The 10,541-nt window shown below is 39.0% G+C and overlaps 1 protein-coding gene and 1 pseudogene across 3 annotated transcripts in view; both read left to right on the top strand.

The window, feature by feature from the left end:
* LOC109695141 (golgin subfamily A member 2-like) overlaps positions 1-10,537 on the top strand; it is a 31,442-nt pseudogene extending 20,905 nt beyond the window's left edge.
* The window catches only part of Mapre2 (microtubule associated protein RP/EB family member 2), a 152,750-nt gene that overhangs the window by 101,357 nt on the left and 40,852 nt on the right, over positions 1-10,541 (top strand). The gene's annotated exons all lie outside the window — the stretch shown is intronic.

The following is a 10,541-nucleotide window of genomic DNA, read 5'->3' as shown; positions in this document are numbered from 1 at the left end:
GCAGAGTCCTGCAAAACCTTGAGCTCAAGGAGCAGCTGGCTGAGCTGCAAGATGGATTCATTACACTTACGAACAACAACGTGGACGTCACCAGTGCTCTGCACTCAGAGCAGCACATCAAGAAGGAGCTGGCTAAGGAGGCCCAGCTGTAGGATACACTGGGAGACATGAAGGAGATGATGAAGACGAAGAGCCAAGAGGTTCGGGGTCTGCAGGAGCAGCGAGACCGTCCCCGGCCCACCTGCAGCAGCACATGACCACCTACCAACAGCTGACCTCCAACAAGGAAGCACTGCACCGGCAACTGCTGAAGCAGACCCAGCTCGTGGAGCAGCAGCAGCATGAGGAGGTGCAAGGCGAGATGGCTTTGGAGATGCCCCACCAGGAGCGGCTGGAAGCCACCAGCCAGGACTACCAGCAGCTGCAGGCCCAGCTGAGCCTCCTGGCTGTCCCCAAGGAAAGAGGTGGAGTTGATAAGATGAAACGGCTTCCCAGCCTGATGTCACCATCCTGGAGGACCAAGACAGCTCAGAAGCCATGGTGGCATTTCTTAGTGCCACTCTCACCAGAGCTGAGGAAGAGAAGGCCAGGTGCCAGGGGTAGCTGAGGAAGCAGTAGGCGCACTGCCAGCACCTGGCTCAGCTGGCAGGCCTGGCTCCTGGGAGTGAGGGCAGCTGTACATGCAGGCAGAGTCACCAGGCCCTACAGGTACCCGTGGAGAAGCTGCAGAGCCACTTCCTGGAGGTTGTGCAGGAGAAGCTGGAGTTCAGGAAGCAGTTGAAGGAACTAGAATATCGCTATGTCCAGCTATCCAGAGCCATGTATACCATGGCAGAGTCTGTTGCGCTCTACAAAAGTGAGAGAGCAGTGCCAAAGACACAACAGGGTGCCTTCTAAGAGGTAACCCTCACCGAGATTGTGGAGCCCATACAAGGAGAGGCTGAGGTGGCGCAGCCCACTGATGGGCTGCGTGAGATCCAGAAACCAAGGGGAGCAGGAAGGCTTGGGCAACCTGTGCATTCCCTTCTTCTACCAGGATCATGGGGAGGATGGGAGGCTTATGCTGATCTAACACACTTAACAGCTCAATCCTGGAGAAGTGAGGCTGCGTCTCTGCCCCATCCAAATCCTGTCACTGCTTCCCAGTCACCCTTTCATATTCAGAGTAGCAATATCAAACCCTCTGTTTTAACAGGGTACATAAAATAGCTTCATATCCCATGCCATTATAGCAAAGGCTAAGTCTTCATTTTTAAACTTCTGTTCTCACAAAAGAGCCAGCTCCCATCTTCTTTAGGGCAGGATTGGATTGGCCAGGAACCATTTTCAGGGGCCTCCAGGCAGTCCAGGATTGCCATAGACCAGGAGAACACAGAGTCCACATGTTCATGTGATATGGTATTCAACAGTGAACTGGAAAATGTTCAACTAGTTTAAGTCATAGTAACATTTTGTAGTTTTAGAATTCAACCTTTATTTTCTGCTGTTACTTCTTTCATATATAGACAGACATACTCAGTCACACAAGAACACATACATACACAAGCACTCACATGCACGCATGCACACACCTCTCGTGCTTGTTCCTTAAAAGTATTTTTATTGCTGTTCTCTTTCAAATGTGAAAATATTTTTTCTTTTTTCTCTTCTAACCTAGATGTTGTTAGTTTACGCAGTTTTCCTGTAACTCCCATGTTAAATATCCATAAGTTATATTTCAAACCTTGATTCAACCAAAAGAATAAAATGTTCTTAACATGGACAACTTTTAGTGTTGCAATTTGTTTATCCCATCATCAGTTTAATACTGGATCATTGATCCCAAGGTCATGTCCAGACAAAGTTGATGATTGAATACACCAGACTGGGAGTTAAGAGTAAAGCAAGCAGCAAGGTTTATTAAAAAGAGCAAAATGGCCAGCCCAGAAGGGGCTTAGGAATGCTAAGCAGTAGTGTAGCTGGAGTATAGGAGTGATATAGGGCTCTGCATGGCTTAGGTCCAACTATTCTGTCTTGAAATTTACTGCATTTGTGGTTGGTTGGCACCTAGTTAAGTTCTTGCTGAACTCAGCCACTTGCCCGTCCTCCTCCTCATCTAACACAACATTTTGAGAAGGTCATGTTGACCTTGGGGCCCACCACCCGCATCTTGGAGCTGCATTCGTTGTCTTGGTAAAAGGCCTATTATTTTTTAAAGAATCCTGTTGTTTCTTGTGCCTTTTCGGATGTCTGCTTCTAAAATGTCTCCCTTATCCATAATGGAGTCATCACTGTCATTTGTTCTCCTTACATTCTCCCCTCTCTGGAGGTAACCTTGACTTCTGTCAGGAAAAGGGGCGACATTCTCTCTAACTACTTCAGGCTGACAAGGGTCAATGAGGAGCACCTGGACAGTTAGACAAGGATTCCTTTGAGGTGCTAAGAGGGATCTGTCAAGGGGCCCATGGTACTAGGAAGAAGTCTCCAGTGTGTACAGCCCCATTTCCATTACCATCTGGAGCTTCATTGTCTCTAGGCAAGAAGGGACAAATTTTATCAGTAAGTTGAAAACACATGGACCAGACAGAAGGAACATGCCTACAAGAGGACCCAGGAAGGGGAGCAACCAAAACATCCAATCCCAAGTGATGAATCCAGATCCTAATTGTCATTGTCTGATCTGAGAGGCCATATTAGCCAATATTTTGCTATGTCTCAGATGAGGCCTGATTGATTTAGCATAGAAGTAGCATTTTTTTTCCCAGAAAAAGGCATAGGACTCTTTTTTTTTTTTTTGCTGTTAGGAGGCAGTTAGGCCTCTTATTCTGGTCCCAATATTGTTATTTCAAGAGCAGTCAAGGGGGGATGAGTTGAACTGCCCGCTTTACATGAATTTGGGCAGTAATAAACCAGTACACAAAAGGGATAAATACTTCACATATATGAGTCCAAGAAAAAACCATTGTGTAAGTCCAAAATTAGAAATACCATAAGCCATAATAAAGCAGACTTCAAGAAGGAGTAAATAACTCCATTAGTAGCAAAAGGACATGTTTGGAGCCAGTAGAAGTAGTCACCTTGTCTCTGTTTAAGTAGGAGGCCTCACCAAAAATATGCATTTGTCCTTTGCCAGAGGTGCCTGGGAGAGCTTTAATACCAGCTAGCCATACATGCATAACAACCCCTTCTTTAACCCTCTCAGCTTTGGTTATTTTTTGAGAGGCCTGGCATGAGTGACACAATGTGGTAAAAGGGGGATTCAGGCAAAATGCAGATCATATTATTGCACGGATAAGGAAGTGACCCCAAAATCTGTATGACTGTTGATGAACATTCTGATTTCTAACTGGACAGAGGCAGTGATTCCTGAATTTTCTAGTTAGTTGGCACCTGTCTTGACTGATTAAGGAAGAAAATAATTTCAAAACTGAGGGGAATGACCAACAACCAAATATTACTAAGAAGCTGAGTAGGGTGAAGAAAGTGACTGATTGGATAGCAAAGAAGCTATGGATGACCTTAACCAGAATGTGACAAGCTTGGAAGACAGTTGAGTTGGTATTGAATTGGATGGCAGATGAAAGAATGGAAGCTGTGAAGAGGAGGAGATAAGTGGTATAATAGCTCAAGGATAATGTGGACTGAGGAAGGTATTTTTGTTTTATTTTATCAAAGTCAAATGATACCAGAGCATATTTGTGTGCATTAAAAATAACCTGTTCAGAGGGAAATTTACATGACAAGAGAACATAGAGTAGTGGCAGGAGTCATTTAATAAGAATAAGAGAGGAGATATGATCTAAAGCACAAATGGAAGGTTGACTTTTTGTTTACAGAGCTGGGGGATCAAACCTAAGACCTTGTACATGATATAGACAAACTCTCTTCCACTGTACTCCATACCCAGCAAGGGTTGACTTTTGATAGGAGCCAGAGTACAACAGCCTTGTTGAAGTTATACCCTGGTATGGCTTCCTGCCCCACAGGAAGCTTTGAAGATGTTCTTAATAGCAGCAATCAATTTCAAGGTATCCATTTCATGATGTATCTTTGGCATGTCACCTAAAAGATCTGGGAGCCAGAAGTTGAAAATGCCCAAGTGCATGTACCCAGAAGCATTAGCAAGTCTTCACCGTATCCCACAAGTCAGCTCTTAGGGACTCCTTTGACTCTTGAAAATATGACATATACCATGACATCTCAACGTTCATGTAATATACCCTTTACAGGAAATGCTAATTTGACAAACTCTTCATGAATTGCTTCTTAATGGTTATTCCACTTATTTGTTGTTCATGTAGTTCTGAAACACGTAAAGAAGGTGTGAAAAGCTTGTGGCATACAAGCAGTAAATTGCAGCTAGGATTCTAAGCAAGCCTCTTTTTTTTAGCTTTTGTGCTGAAGGTTTTAAAAAATATGCAAAGTTTCTCAATTATCTTTTAAGCCTAAAAGAACCATAAGAAAATAGAACAAATGCACAAAGTTGCAGACAGTCTCACTTATGAATATGCATGTAAAAATCATAAGTATTTGTAAATGTAAACCAGCACTCTAGTGAAGACTGCATGCAGCACCAAATTGAACTTATTCCAGGAATGCAAAGATTATTCAACATTAGGAAATCAATGAATATGACCAATCACATTAGTAAATTAAAGGAAAAAACATTTTTATTATCTCCATGGTTGTCAAAAGGTAGTTGATAAATTCAGTATCCCTTCCTGATTAAAAAAAAAAACTCTTAGTAAAACTTAAAAGAATATTTCCATAATATCAGAAATCTGTGGCCAATAACATATGTAGAGGAAGAACACAAGATATTCTTAGTAAGTAAAAAATTGAGGCTGGAGTTGTGGCATGCCTCTGTAATCTCAGCATTTGGGAGACTGAAGCAGGAAGATCACAGATCAAGGTCAGCCTGGGCTACATAACAAGTTCTAGGCCAGCCTGGTCTATATAGTGAGATTCTGCTCCTAAAAAAAAAAAGTGTTTGTATGAATATAAATACATACACATATATCTGCATATACATACAGTGCAACAAATGTTTTATGCATTGTTATTTCTCCCTTAGAAAATAAGAAAAACCTTTGAAAAATTCATTAGAACACCTAAGTCATAAAATGTTTAAAAATAAATATTTACTAACCTAGTTGAAATAGTCAAATAACCTGGAAAGATATGAGCTACTAAAATTGACTCAATAAAAAAATAGAAATTTGAATACATCTATAAAGCAAGAGATTAATTAGTAACTAAAACAACTCTACACAAAGAAAGCCCAGACCCAGATGACTTCAATGCTAAATTCTACTGAATATTCAAAGAAAAATTTAACATGGTCTTTCACATACTCTTCCAAAATATAGAAAAAGAAGAAAAAAAAAAACACTCCCTGACACATTCTATGAGCTCAGTATTTATTACTCTGATACCAAAACCAAAAATAATACAAGAAAACTACAGAACAGTGTCTCTTATGAATGTAAACACAAAAATCCTTAACAAAATACTAGCAGAATGAATACAGGAAGGATTGTACCCTCTGTCCAAATGGAATTAATGTAAAGTTCAGTTAACATATGAAAATTAATCATTGGTCTCCACCATGTTACTAGAATAAAGGACGGAAACCACATGATCAATAGATCAGAAAAGGCATTTGACAAAATTCAACACCCTTTCATGACTTTAAAAAAAACATAAAGCAAATGAACAATAGAACATAAAGCTATCTATTTCTTCAAAACATAGATAACGTCATGCTTAATAGTGAAAAACTGGTTGCTTTTCCCCTAATGTCAGAAACAAGGTAAGATATGCACACTCTCCACTTCTATTTAATGTTATGGAGGTTCCAGCCAGAGAAATAGGCAAGAAAAAGAAACAAAAATCATTAGAACGAGTCAGTGAGTTTAGTAAGGTTACGTGATGGAAGATAAAAAAAAAATTCTATACATTAACAAGGAACAATCTGGAAACAAAATTATGAATATAAAGTCACAAGAACATTAAAAAGAAGAATATAACAAGAAATAAATTTAACAAAATAAGTACAAGATTTGTACATTGAAAACTAGAAAGCATTGTTGAAAGAAGTAAGTGGAAATGTATTCTATGTTCATGGATTAAAAGATATACTATTGATCTCAGCAACCCTTTTACAGAAGTTGGCAAGCTGATCCTAAGATTCATAGAAAAAATTAATAAAAGAAGAAAAAAGTAAGAGGATTTACTTTTGATTTCAAAACTTACCATAAAAAAGTACAGTAATCGAGTGTGTAACTGGCATAAGGATAGATATGAAGATAGAATAGAATTGAAAGTCCAGCAAAAAAAACATACATTAATTGATTTTAACAGTGTGCCAAGACAAGTCAATATAGATAGGGTAGTCTTTTCAAATGGTAATACTGGAATAACAATATTCACATGCAAAATAATGAAGTTAGACTCAACCTCACACCATATACAAGAATGGATCATAGATCTAAATATAAGAATGAAACTACAACTTTTGGAAGAAAGTATGGGAATAAATATTCATGACCTTGGCTTAGGCGATGGTTTCTTTGCTATGGCAACAAAAGCACAAGTGATAAAAGAAAAATTAGTTAAATTGGATTTACTCCAATGTAAAAACTTGTAATTGAAAGAAATCATGAAGAAAATGGATCCCTACAATACCAGCTACTTGGGAGGTAGAGGCAGGAGGATCATGAGTTTAAAGCCAGCCCAAGCAAAGTTAGCAAGACTATCTCAAAAACAAAAGGAATGGGGGTGTAGATCTCATAACAACAATAAAAAGGTGACTTAGTTTGAAAGTGTGCAAAGGATTTGCATAAATGTTTCTCCAAAGAAGATATGGAATTGGCCAAAACACACACAAAAGATGCTGGGCATCATTAGTCACTTAGAAAAATCACCCCAGATCCACTATGAGACATCACTTCATTCCAGTAGCGTAGCTAGAATCAAAATACTAGACATGGAGATATTGAAGTCTTCATACCTTGCTAGTGGGAAAGTACTAGCAAGTAGTGAGTACACCTGCTTTGGAAACCAATTTAGCAACTTTTCAATATATTTAACATGGAGGTGCCTTATGAGCCAGCAATTCCACATCTATGTAGCTATAAAAATTGAATACATGTGTCTACTCAAGAACTGGTACACAAATGTTCATAGCAGCAGTACTCAAAAGTAGTCCAAAAGTGAAAACCCAGATGTCCACTAACTGACAAACGGATCCATGAGATGTGGCATATTTATATGATAAAATAGTATCCATGAAAATGAGTAAAGTGCTGATATAGGCACAACATTCTGAGCCCCGAAAAGATTTTCCTAAGTGAGAGAAATCAAACACAATGGCAGCATACTGTATTGCTCCATTTCTGTGGCATGTATAGGATAGGCAAAAGAAATAGAAGGATAGGAAATGTATCGAAGGCAGGAAATAATGGAAGGAGAGAACATAGACAGTGGCTGCTGGTGGACGTAAAGTTTCATTTTGAGGTGATGAAAATTTTCTAAAGTTAGAAGGTGGTAATGGATCTATAATTCTGTGAATAAATTAAAAACCACTGAATTATACACCTTAAAATGTTGAACTTTACAGCGTATGAATTTTATCTCAAATAACACTGTTAGTAAATAGTAAACAAATGATTTATATTTTTAAACTGCTTTCTATAGGCCTTGAACAACAAATTCAAAAATATAATGGAAAGAAAAAATGCATGATAATTTTTTAATTCTTGAGTAAGAAGAAAGGAAATAAGACATAGTAGTATGTAGTAATACATAATACAGAGTTTAGATAACTAAAATTGTGGGTCTATCATGGAGACAGACAAAAACAATTCAAAGTCTGGAAAGCCCTAGGCTTTCCATGTATTAGGAAATTGATATATAGTACAGTAAACATCGTGCTCCTCATCAGGAGAAAAAGTGTAGATTACCTATCAAATGGTAGTATTCAGTATTCAGTACCTAGCTAACTCTATCAGTTGGCAGTTTAGGTTGAAAATAGCAGAAATTAATCCTGTCAACCTTCAGCAGAAAAGGAACTTACAGGGAAGAGATTGGGTAGCTCAGAGTCAATAGAAAGCCCATCTCAGAAGATGAAGGAAGTAAAGGATGCTAAGGAGGTAGAGACACAGCCTCCGTGTGCCATAGGACAGTTAGGAAGCCCCCATTCTGTAACTACTACTGCCACCATGACTGAACTTTAGTGTTCTCTGTGTAATTCTGTCACTCATTCTGCTCAGAGACCTGGGCAGGAACATTCAAGGCAGAGATCAGCCATGACCCTGTATCTTTATTGCCAGGGCAAAAAGGAAGGTCTGCCCACCTTCAGCTACTGGTATGGACGATAGGGCACTGAAGCATCTTCCCAGGTAGGGAGGTGTCCAAGTGAAGGGGAGCCAAAAAAAATGACAGATTTCTGCTAACATTTGGAATAACTAAAATTAGAACCATATTTATATCATACACCAAAATAAGTTCCACATGGATTCAGGATTTAAATGTAAAACTTGAGATCATAAAAGTACTTAAACTGCACATGAATATTTATGTGGTCTTGGTTTGAGGAAGTTGCTAAGCATAATACAAATGTAGAAAACTATTAAAATATTGATAGAAAATACTAAATGATCCAGAAAGGGAGTCATGGTCTGTTAAATTAAAACTAAAATTTAGGACTAGAGATATAGCTCAGCAGTAGAGTGCTTGTCTAGTGTGCTCAAGACCTTAGGTTTGATACCCAGCACTGCAAAAACAAAAATAAGTGTTCACATAAAAATAGATGTGATTAAATTTTTTAAGTTATCACTTTTTTTAAGGAAAAAAGGATTAGAGCGACATGTATCAAAATATACTCAGTGGAAATCTGTTGAATGATGAAACTGGAGATATTTCCTTCCTTCCCTCCCTGTATTGAAGGGTTTTCTTTTTAAAGATGATGCTTCTGTTTAAATTTGAAAAATAAGTGATTTGACTGGCTGTTTTGTAAGAATATATATTATCTGAGTCTCCATAGGTAATCTTAGTGCTAAACTGTACAGAAGTGAAAATAACTTCACTGGGCAGGTAAGGAGGCAGTGTGTTTCCACACTCCCACATGTAAGTGATGTTAAAATAGCTACTGAAATTTGTGCCGTCAAGTGGCACCTCAAAAGGAAGGACTCCCCCTCCCCAGATCTCTTAGTTCCCCAGAGTTTTTGTTTGGGTTTCTTATATTTTGTTTTGCTTTTAAGAGACCCATCTGCTTGACAAGGAACCAACTAGTTACCATTCAGGGTATTGGCATCCAAAATTCAGCCAGATGCAGGCTGTGAAGATTTTATCATGGTTTATTGTCTTATCACTTTATGCCCTTACCTATAACTTCTGAGTTGCCCCAACGTTTCCCGTTCTACTACATATAGATACCTGGTATCTTCTGCATTCTTATCCGGAATTCCTATCTCAGTTATGTCTGTTTGACATAAGAGGAACAGAGGGCCCATCCTATGTGATGGTGAGTTACCCACATGGAATAAATGACTCCTCACAGAGGCCTTATTGATGAAGGATACAGGGAGCCTTTTATGTTCCAGAAAGACCAATCATTCCACCTTGTAGAAGCAGACCAAGAGAACCAGAGTCAGCAAAGAATGAGCTTTAAAAATGGTCACTTATTCTCATTCTTGCTACTTAGTTCCCTTTTTTCTTGTAAAAATGAAAGAATAACTCTGGCTTTGAACTTGGCCTGTACTATTAAGAAGATGTAAACCAAATGAATGTGGTCTTTCCAGGATATTCCAGTGGAAAAACTGTCATGTTTTAAGAGTTCTTCATATTAAAAAAAATCCTATGAGCATTTCCTCAGGGGACTCATTGAACATTTCCATCATGTTCCTTTTTCAGTCATTAACAGCATGATTCTGAACTTCTCTAAGTTTCAGGTTTTTCCTACCCTCACCTTTCCTATTAATTTGAGAACCCCATTTCTCTGGGTTGAAATTAAATTGCTATGCAACTGTTTTTGGTATTATATGGCTTAGTGATTCATTCACCACAGTCATTCTGCAAGATGGGTGTACAATTGCTTGAGCATATGTATATTTTTGAGCTACACATTTTATGAGAACTTCTATGATTCTCTCATGTTTACATGTTCTGCTCTTTTCCTTCAAATTTATTTATTTTGATGACATGGAGCAGGATGGTAGCTAGTAGCAGAAAAAATGTGTTCATTTCCTCCGATGCTAGAAAGAGTTATTCTTATCCGTGCTTTCTTGGCATCGGATATGATGTTCCGCACATGGGACCTGGTCGTGTTGTGTAATACACAGGGGTCAAGAACAGAGAAGTGACAGGTGCTGCATTGTTGAGGCACAGTCCCTTACTCTGGCACCCAGCCATTATGGATAAGGAGTCCTAGGTGCGGGGGTGAGAGAAAGGCTCTGCTCTGTGTGATGGTGCCTGCACACATGATCAGTTTTCTTCCTAGCAGTCCTCCATTGCATCTGAGGACAGCCAGAGTAACACATGCACTTTTCTTGTCTCTCTCC

Source organism: Castor canadensis, chromosome 4, assembly GCF_047511655.1.
Source record: "Castor canadensis chromosome 4, mCasCan1.hap1v2, whole genome shotgun sequence".
Classification (NCBI taxonomy): domain Eukaryota; kingdom Metazoa; phylum Chordata; class Mammalia; order Rodentia; family Castoridae; genus Castor; species Castor canadensis.
Note: the sequence above shows the minus strand (reverse complement) of the source record. Positions and strands in the feature narration are given on the sequence as shown.